This window comes from Clupea harengus, chromosome 22 (genome assembly GCF_900700415.2).
Source record: "Clupea harengus chromosome 22, Ch_v2.0.2, whole genome shotgun sequence".
NCBI lineage: Eukaryota > Metazoa > Chordata > Actinopteri > Clupeiformes > Clupeidae > Clupea > Clupea harengus.
The window spans coordinates 24,558,608-24,567,538 of record NC_045173.1 but is presented as its reverse complement, the minus strand read 5'-3'; the positions used below and the strand labels follow the sequence as shown (position 1 = coordinate 24,567,538).

At 42.5% G+C, this 8,931-nt stretch overlaps 1 long non-coding RNA gene across 1 annotated transcript; it reads right to left on the bottom strand.

The window, feature by feature from the left end:
- Positions 1 to 5,346: 5,346 nt before the first annotated feature.
- Positions 5,347 to 6,247, bottom strand: LOC122128633. Its single transcript, XR_006151519.1, has 2 exons — positions 5,677 to 6,247; positions 5,347 to 5,553 (listed from the first exon to the last, which is right to left on the bottom strand). It is a non-coding gene; the product is annotated as an uncharacterized LOC122128633 (long non-coding RNA).
- Between the last annotated feature and the right edge of the window lie 2,684 nt (positions 6,248 to 8,931).

The following is an 8,931-nucleotide window of genomic DNA, read 5'->3' as shown; positions in this document are numbered from 1 at the left end:
TTCGCCTGGGTGTGGACTGGTCTCTTGCATGGCAGCTGGAGGTGTGTTCCGGGATCTGCTTCTCTGCTGCGGCATGAAAACAGGCATGGGCACACAAGGTCTAATGTCAACTCTGTTTACTCTCTTTATAGGTCCTCCTTCAACCGGTTCGACTGTATACGTGGTCCCTTGTATGTTCACCACTCGGTGACGGGGCGGGTTTCCAGGCATCTTGGATTTTATTTCGGCCTGGGGGTCTGTTCCTCAGATAAACTGTCTGGCCTATTTCAATAGGGGGGCAGTACACGTTCTCATTACGCCTGGAGATTCGTTCAGCCGCTTTCTGCTCACAATACTCTTTGGCCCTGGCATGGGCGTCTTTCAGACGCCTCTGATGTATAGCTAGCCAGTCGTGACGGGGCTCAACAGTAGACTCCTGCCCTAAAAGAGCATCAACGGGAAGGTGAGGGTCAACGCCAAAAAGCAGATAATAGGGCGAGTACCCTGTCGTAGAGTGGGGGGTCACATTATATGCATAAACCAGCTCTGGCAGGTGTTCTGGCCATCTACGCTTCTTTTCAGGCGGGAGGGTGCGTAAAAGTTCATGTAGTGTTCTATTGAAGCGCTCACACTGAGCGTTTCCCGTGGGGTGATGCGGAGTGGTACGGCTCTTTTTCACACCATAAAGCTTACAGAGTTCTGCTATCACTTCACTTTCAAAATTTCTCCCCTGATCTGAATGCAAGCGCTCAGGTACTCCATACTTCATGAACCACTCCCGCAACAAAACTTTTGCTGTGGTATCCGCTTTTTGATCCCGTGTAGGGAAAGCTTGAGTGAACTTTGTGAACACATCCGTAATAACTAAGACATTTTCTCTCCCATCACGAGCCGGTTCCAGTATGGTAAAATCAACAGCCACTACTTCTAAAGGCCTGCTAGCTAAAAATGCTTTCATAGGAGGATGAATCTTAGGATTAGGCATTTTAGTCAACACACAGCGCTCACATTTCTTAATCCACTGCTTGACATCTTCATGAACTCCCACCCAGAAACATCTCTGTCTAAGAAGCTCCAACGTACGTTCACTACCTTGATGGCCCATAGAATCATGCACACCTTCCAACACTTGTGTCTTCAGACAACCAGGTACCAGTAATTGATAGCACTCCCCATGTCTCCTGTCCTCAATTACCCTATAAAGAAGTCCATCTCTCTCTCTAATGTGTGACCAATGTTTCAGTAAAGACCTCACAGGTTTTGACAAGTCATTTCTTTCTTTAAAAATTAGGCTTTCGCTTTTCCTCCCAAAAAGTCCGAAACACACTCAGGACCGGGTCCTGACTCTGGAACGAGCTGAGTTCTTGTTTGGAGTAGCCAGGTAAGGTAGGGGTATTACCCTGAGCTATAGAGTGGACAATAGGGTCTCCATTCTCTAAAGCCCTGACCTGCCTGATTTTGTAGCTATCCAGTCCTGCTGTTGTCAATTCTGTCCCAAGTGTGGTCCCCTTTCCTATCACATTGCAGATAGCTATACAACCATCATACTCCACATCATCCGTGACAGGCACATGCTCCCCTGCTAAAGGGTGCCTAGATAGAGCATCAGCAGCCTTGTTGGACCGCCCTGGCCTGTACTGGACTTCAAAATCAAACACTGCCAGCTGTGCCATCCATCTTTGTTCTAACGCTCCTAATCTGGCAGTACCGAGATGGCAAAGTGGATTATTATCAGTCAAAACAGTGAATTTAGAACCAAGCAAGTAACCTCTGAATTTGTCAGTTACTGCCCATTTCATAGCAAGAAGTTCTAACTTCATACTGCTGTAATTTCTGTCGTTTCTCTCTGCATTTCTTAGCCTACGGCTCGCGTATGCTATTACTCTCCTTTTCCCTCCTTGCTGCTGATATAAAACCGCGCCTAAACCCTGGTTGCTGGCATCTGTCTCAACAATAAAAGGATGTGTGAAATCAGCAAATCCTAATATGGGTGCACTAGTGAGTCGCTGCTTTAAAAACATCAAAAGAGGTCTGACATTCAGAGGTCCACAAACTACACATCAACTGGTTTACTTTTGATGGGGGTCCTGAATTAAGGCAAAGATTAACCAAGTCATGGAGTGGGCCTGCTATACGGGAAAAATGTTCAACAAATCGCCTATAGTAACCACAGAAGCCTAGGAAAGATCTTAATTCCTTCAATGTCGTAGGCACAGGCCACTGCTTCACAGCTACGATTTTGTCAGGATCAGTTTCAATGCCCTCAGATGAAATCTGATGGCCTAGAAATTTCACCTTCTGTTGCAGGAAATGACATTTTTCAATCTTTACTTTGAGCCCTGTGTCCTGCAGCCGTTTCAAAACAATATCAAGCCTATCCAAGTGATCACTAAAGTTCCTAGAAAACAGTAGGATGTCATCTAAATACACTAGCATTATTTGGAAGGTCAAGTCATTCATTGTGGATTGCATTAATCTCTGAAACGTCGCAGGTCCATTACAGACTCCCATGGGCATACGCAAGTACTCATAAAGCCCAAAAGGGGTTGTAAATGCAGTCTTATATCGGTCACACTCTTCAACTGCTACCTGGTGATAACCACTTGCTAAGTCAATAGATGAGAAAAACTCAGCACCTTGCAGAGCATCAAAACTTTCATCAATCCGTGGTAACGGAAAAGCATCTTTCTTCGTCTTCTGGTTAAGTTTACGGAAATCAACACACAGTCGTATGCTACCATCAGATTTCCTCACAACTACCACCGGAGATGCATATGAGCTAGAGCTCTCTTGAATTACGCCCTTCTTTAATAACTTGGAGATATGCTCCTTGACCTCAGTGTACTGATTTGGGGGAATGCGACGATATGGTAAATTCACTGGTACATCATCTACTAGCTGAATCTCATGCTTGACTCTGTCAGTATACCCCAAGTCATCCTCATCACTAGCAAAAACATCAATATATCTGGCCAGTAATGCTCGTAACTTTTCTTGTTGTACTTCACTACCCCCAATGTCGAGTTTATCCAGTATAGCCTGTGTGCCAGAACTGATGGGACTGCTCTGCTCGACTGAGACATGCTCAGCACTTGCTGAGATCCGGTGAAACTTTACTTTGACCTGTGGTTCATCACTTATGCACTCTACAGGAGACAAGACACCAAGACGCGTCCGAGGGTTAAGCCATACATCTTCTTGAGTGAGATTCACTACTTGCACGGGAACTGTGTTGCTGCTAGCATCAACTAAGGTGGGCAGAACCACAAGACCACCTGAAACAGGCATGTTCGCCGGCTCTAGTAGCATCTGTCGTTCACATTCTGACCTCTGGGGTACTCCTTTTGCCATGACTGTAACTACTGATGCAGAGGGGATGTGTATTTTCTCTTTACCCGCAATTCGAGCTATTGTTTGCCTTCGGACAGCACATTTTTGCACCTGCTGAAATGCACCTCTCCAGTCTGACTCTAGGTTTCCCTTCAAAGTAGTCTCAAACTCAGCATGGACAAGCTGACGACACTGACTGATGATATTCATTCCAACAATACCAGGTACGGATGTTTCAAGGCTTGATGGGTCTTTAACAACTAGAAAACCACAGTCAGGGATTTTTAGGCCCATGGTCTCTACTTCTAACTCAAGATAGCCCAGATACGGAATCTCAAGACCATTGGCAGCAGTTAATCGGAGCCAACCAGCTGTGGACAGCATATCATCTTCTTCACCACATAAGTGCTGGCGGAAAAACTGTTCGGTAACTGTGCTTACTTGGCTGCCAGTGTCTAACAAGCAGCGGGTGGAGACACCGCCAATTTTCATCTCTACAACAGGGCATGTTCCAACAGCCCGGGCAAGGAATTGATCATGGGTTGGTGAAGCTTTGACTGAGTCTAAAGTACTCCCCCTGATCGCTTGACTCACAGCGACCGAGGAGTCTCGTTTCCCTGTACTCTGCTGGTTTGCTGACCGTTCGCATCCCATTTCTTTGGGCAGTTTCTGGCTATGTGTCCTTCTCCTTGACATTTGAGACAGATTGGCTTGCCATCATCAGTAAATCTCATTTGAGCCCGGGGTCTGGTGCTGGTTTGACCACTAGAGTTTGTTTTCTGCATAGTCAGATCCTTTACAGCTGCAGTCAACTCACCGATCTGTTTTCCTTGCTCTGCTACTACTCTAAGGAGATCATTTAAAGTCACCGGTTGCTGTTCAGGGGCCTTGACTACATTGCACTTGGCTTCTGTATCCACACTATCCCCTTTGCTTTTAGTCTTACACATCTTTGAGTGACTAGGGAGCTCCTCTATTGACCACAAAGATGCTTCTTCTCGTACCTCAATCATAGTAGAGTCTGGGTTCACTCTAGCAAACTTCCTCAGTTCCCTCTTGAGTACTGGATCTCTAAGGCCTTCGATAAACTGATCCCTAAGAACCTGTCTCTCATTAGGTAAAGCATTTGGATCTTGCTTCAACACCGTTCTCAATATCTGACATAAACCATGCGAATACTCAAGAACATCCTCAAAATCTTTCTGCTTGCGATGGTAGAAGTCATGCAGCAGCTGGGCTGTGCCTCTCTTATCTCTAAAGGCTTCTCTGAGATATTTGAACAAATCACTGACTTGCTTAGGTCCAATGGCGCTACGAAATCTCACTTCTTCTAAAGCAGCCCCTCTCAAAAGTGACATGACAAAGTCATATTTATCATTCGCTGACTGATTTCTAGCACACAATACACGCTCAACCTCTTCAATGAAATCATCAACTGCACGGCCATCTTTGTCATATTCCCCACTAAAAGGTGTAATATGTCGTTCTCTAGGTACATAAACATAAGACCTCGGTGTATCTTGACTCAAGGCAGCAATAGATGCCGCTGCTTGCTGCTGTATCCTATTCAGTTCAGCAATTTGTTCTAAAATGTTAATGTTGTCAGCTGCGTTTTCAGCTGCAGGAACCTCTCCCTCCATGATAAATAGCGTCCTTTAAGGTTTTTTTTTCAAAGGATAAAGTTCTTGAGCGGTTGACGTGACGAGCTGGCCCGATGATGTCGCAGTCGATGCAGTCTCTGTGCTGAAATCCCTCTCAGCTGATCAGTCTCTGTGCTGAAATCCCTCTCAGCTGATCAGTCTCTGTGCTGAAATCCCTCTCAGCTGGCCTGAAGTCCACGGGTCACCACTGCCACTTCCTCAGTCTGCACCACACCAGGCTCAGTCTGTCCAACCTGTCACTGCAGCTTCGTACCACCACTACCGTTTAATGCCACAATAAACTATGCTATTATTTAATTAACTACCAGACAATGTGACCCCACTTCTGGTACCAAAATTTGTTGGCGGGGAATAAAACACACAAAGTCCAACAAAATTAAGAGTAAGGGTTCTTTATCTGATAGATATATAAAACAAAAGATTTGTATAGAAAAGTACAAAAATAAAATGACATCAAATAGAAATCTTATATGATAAACTAACCTGTACACAAGCTAAGCCTATCCCAACTCTGTAGCTGAACTAGCCGTATAAGAAAATAAATGAAAGTAAGGTTCAGCAATACAAAACGGTAGTGGTGATACTGAGAGTAGACAAATACAAAAACATCATTAGTATACCACTAACATCAAATACATAAAGCCAAAATATACATAAAACCAAAATATACACCAGTATGTCCGAATGAAATGATACCAACACTTACATGTTCCTAACACGCACACATCTCTATCCTCCACACACGTGTGCTCCCAGGATACCAGTATGGCTATATGTCTGCTAGGTGAAACATGACAATTCACTTTAATACAGCCTGTATGCAACTTAATTTCCTACAAAATACATCTACACTAACTACATCACCTCATACTCTTCACTCTATAGCCAAAACGGAATTGTATTTCACAAATGTAAACTTAAATTTAGCTACATCCCCAAATGACAGAGCGACTGGGCTAATCCACATGCTGCCAGAATCCACAAACATTCCTTCCCAAACGAACTCATCCATTCATATAAATCAATGATATATACAATTGCATGGTTATTAAAGTATTTTAAGACAAATGTCCCACTTACCAGCAATATTAACCAAGTATCACCAAATATCCCTCACGCCAGCCACCTTCTCTGATGCACTGCGTTCTCGCTCCAGTCTTAATACCCAGAATTCACCACATACGAACCCAGGAACTACAACATGATGCAATGTAGTTTTCTGGCATTTAAAGGAGACATGTCCCATTACCACTTAGAAAACATACAACCTCAAAATATGACCCGGTTACATATACGTGCACAGTATATTTAATGTATTCCAGAATGTAGTTACCACTCTTAAAACATAATACCACAAAATTTAAATCTTGTTTAGTTTGATCCAATTTTTTCAAGGCATGGTATTTTTGGAGAAAACAACTTTAATGTTCCTTGGTTGTCATATTTCATTGTTACAAGGTGAGGAAGACACACGTGCAATTCACAACACAACACTTCCTTGTTCCTGGGTTATCATGTTTCCTTGTTCCTTGTACAGCAGTCTTTAGCATCAAAGATTTAGAACGTGTTTGTCCTTGTGGGGAAAATGGCTTGACAGTATGCCATAACAGTCATTCTGTCACACCCACACAACACAACATATTACATTTGACAGCGATAAGAAAAAAGATAACTGATATGTTTTGCCATGACTGGATACTCTGATCGATGACTTTGCTGAACTACTTTCAGTTAACTACATTTTTGAAAACATTTTTATCCCAACAGGAGATTTTAACAGCCACATAGATAATAACATGGACAATAATACCGAAGAACTCTTTGCACTTCTTGACACTTTTGGTCTCTTGCAGCATGTTAAAGAGACTACCCACACTCAAGGCCACACTTTAGATCTGGTTACTTCTAAAGGTCTCAACATTTCTTCTGTTGTGATTAAGGACCTAAGGACCCTTTCTGATCATTTTTATGTCTTCTTTGACTGATCACTCTGGAGGTTCAAATAAGCTCTGTCTCTGTTAAGAAAGGGTACAAAAACGAGAGTACTAGTGTTCAGTGTATGAAGGCCATAGCTATGTCACCAACACCTCAACCCTCGGGCTCTAAGAAACAAAGACCAAGTCCGAAATCTTCATTCTAATAGTTCTAATAGACTCAGATATCACTTGTACCAACTGTATGAAAGCAATCACACAAAAACAGCTTTAAATCATCTTAAAAATATAGACAGAATCAAGGGTTTGGTGTCCCAAAATAACTAAGAGATCATCCATGCTTTTATTTCTAGAAGGGTGGACTACTGCCATGGTCTCTTAACTGGTCTTCTCCAAAGAATCATTAAACAGCCACAGCTCATTCAAAATGCTAGAGTTTTATACAAGATCAAGAAAACAGAGCACATTACTCCAGTTCTAAAATCCTAACATACAATTAGTCACAAAATAGATTTTAAAGTCACTGAATGGTTTGGGCCCAGAACACAACTCTGATAAGTTTAAAAATGTCAAACTGAGTAGGGCCTTCAGATCCATGGATTCAGATCAGCTAGTAGAGCCCAGAGTGCTAATCTAACATGGTGAAGGAGCATTTAGCTGTTATGCTGCATACAACTGGAACAAACTGCCAGAAGATGTTAGATGGGCCCCAAATGAAGCAATATTTTCATTTAATAATATTCTCCTAATTTAATAATATCACTTCTTATTATGTGTGTATATACTGTATACTGTACATATCATCCTTTGTTGATTTGCACGCTGAGGCGCTTTGCTTGGTTTCAGTTCTGTTCCTTTTGCTTTTATTTATGTAAAGCACAATGCCTCTGTGAATGAAATGTGCTACATAAATAAACTTGCCTTGCCTTGCAGCATGTCATGATGTAAAAGCTTTTCATAGGGTGAAAATAAGGACACGGAACTACATAGTTCACAGCCTGTGCCATCCATGGAAACAAAAGGGGAGTGTTCCAAGAATGTGGTTTAGTGACAAACCTAAGGTAAGTTAAGATTTAAGAACACCATTTTCAACAAGAATGACCAGAAGATTATTCCCTCTCTCTGCTCTGTAAATTGCCATCACCTAATGACCTTTGAGATGTTCCGTCTTCAGCATAACCTACTAGCCACTTTGCCCAGGTCAGATGTACACCCGCACTCTAACTGCCTGGATTATACACCATTCAATCTCTCACCAACCAAACTCATAAACAAAACAAGATTTTTTTTTTTTTACATCTAAGCCCCGTTAGGATTTGTTTTCATCTGTAAATCCTGCCCCTCTGGGATAGGAGGTGATGATGAACTTCTCTGTTGCACAAGATTGTTAAACTGACTGATCAATCCTCCTTTGAACTACTGGCTGTCAAACTCTGTGGATCTATACACTGTTGTTGCAGTACTGTAAAGGTCACCTAAGCCATCAAAAGTGTTTCTGAACTTCTGAATTTCTGAACTTTCAACTATGTTTTATGGATGATGGCAACGACAGGCAAGGTTGTAGTTCACAACTACCTGTGAAATCTCTCTGTTCCAGAAAAATATATGTGTATCATATCAGGCCAGTTTGGGCTAGAAATGATGTACAGCCATTTTCTTGGATATTTCACAAAAGATCATCTTGGGAGTCAACCCACCCACTTTGCATGTGGTTTCTGGACCTGGGTAAGGCTGGTGTGTCTGTACCTTTGCTATGTTGTGATGCAGGAAAACTGGACGTGTGTATTAGGACAGTGCAATAATGTGCAGATATCCCCTTTACCTTTTTATAAAAAAGCAAGCCCAAATGTTGAGTGTAGATCATCAAGATGAAGTTGCCTGGGCAACAGCCCATTTGCCCTTTTTGCCTGAGCTGCCCCTCAGAAGGAGGTGAATAAATGACAATACAATAACAATTGTGTTGCTTTTGGCCACGGCCAAACATTTGTTAGATTGTTGATTGCTTTATCAGGACTGCAGTGTGGTAC